We start from the raw sequence: 1,605 nt of genomic DNA, 5'->3' as shown, positions 1-1,605 counted from the left end.
TGGTCTTGACCAAGGAGTGCAGTGCACTGATTCAGAGGAAGCTACCCAAGAAGATGCTAGATCCTTGATGCTTTCTGATTTTTTGTACCATTGGGACTATCACTTTTGTGAAAGCACTGTGTGATCTTGGTTCAAGTATAAATCTAATGCCTTTGTCAGTGATGAAGAAACTGGGCATCCAAGAGGCACATGCAACAAGAATAACCTTGCAATTCGCCGTCAAGTCTCTGAGGAAGGCATATGGGTTAATGGAGAACGTACTTGTCAAGGTTGGAGAGCTATTCCTCTCTGCAAATTTTGTGAATCTTGATATGGGAGAGGATGCAAATGACTCCATCACCTAGAAAGACCATTCGTAGACACTGGAAGATCCCTAATAGATGTTGAAAGAAGTGAACTGGTGCTGAGGTTACATGAGGATTACATGGTATTCAAGGCTTTTAAACATCCACCCCTCTCTGACAAAGGAGGTACCTGTATACAGAATTTAGAGTTTAAGCTTTCTCCCTTGATTGGAACTAATACTATTCCCCCTGACATCAAACCTAAGTTTGGTGTTAGGTGCGCTGATGCGGGATAAATGCCGGTTAGGAAATTACCAAAGGATTTTCCAATTCAATGTCGCAAAGTATAGTCCCAAACAACAAAATACCCCGAATCAAAGCTTACAAGAATGTCACAACTATGAAATGAATAACTGGGAGTAGAATCCCGGGTCATTTTTTTAAGGACTTGCACTAGAATGCACACCGTTGGTTAGGAATCTTGGGGTTTTTAGATTGCTTACGGAAGAAGTAAAATGACAAGTATATAAAAGCAACAATTAACTAACAATTAAAGTGAGATAACTAGAAATATCAATCAAACATTACCTCACTAGCAAGCATACACCAAGATAGCTACAACTAAAAGCATATATGAACAAGAGATATGAAAATTAGGATGAGAAAACTAAGAAACCAACACTAGTTGAAGTGAATAACAATCAATCAATATAAAGGCCTTGGCTAGGGGAGAGAATTGGAGTTCCTATCTTTATTGTCATCATCAAATGATTGCATATTGCTTTCACTTAGTTATCCTCTAACAAATGAAAGAAAGTCAAGTGAATACAATCAACTTGAGTTCACAAGTCTTCGTCAACTTCTAATGAGAGACTAGATTTAGCGAGTTTCAAGCCAATTAGCAATTCCAATTACCCATCCACATTATGAATTGACAATTCAAGAGTTTCCAATACTCAACCCCAAAGCCAAGAGTAAAAATCTACTCCATAGTCATAAGAGGCATTTTCACAAACACCTTGTATGCACTAAAAGAAGACATTGCAAAATTGAGAAATAAACCTAGATCAAAGCTACCCAATAACAATTATCAAGAGAATTAACTCAATCAAAATCATAAAACATGGAAAACATCAATGCATCATTGGAGATTCATGATTAACAAGGTTCACAAGTGACAAACAAAAGAAAACTAGGAGAAGAAAATAACAATAACAATGAAGGTAAACAAGCTTAGAGCTAAAGAAACTAAAATTAAGATTAATAAACTAGAATGAACAAGCTCCAATTCAGAATTTTTACAAGAGATGATCAAAATGCA

This window comes from Arachis hypogaea, chromosome 19 (assembly GCF_003086295.3).
Source record: "Arachis hypogaea cultivar Tifrunner chromosome 19, arahy.Tifrunner.gnm2.J5K5, whole genome shotgun sequence".
Lineage (NCBI taxonomy): Eukaryota > Viridiplantae > Streptophyta > Magnoliopsida > Fabales > Fabaceae > Arachis > Arachis hypogaea.
Note: the sequence above shows the minus strand (reverse complement) of the source record.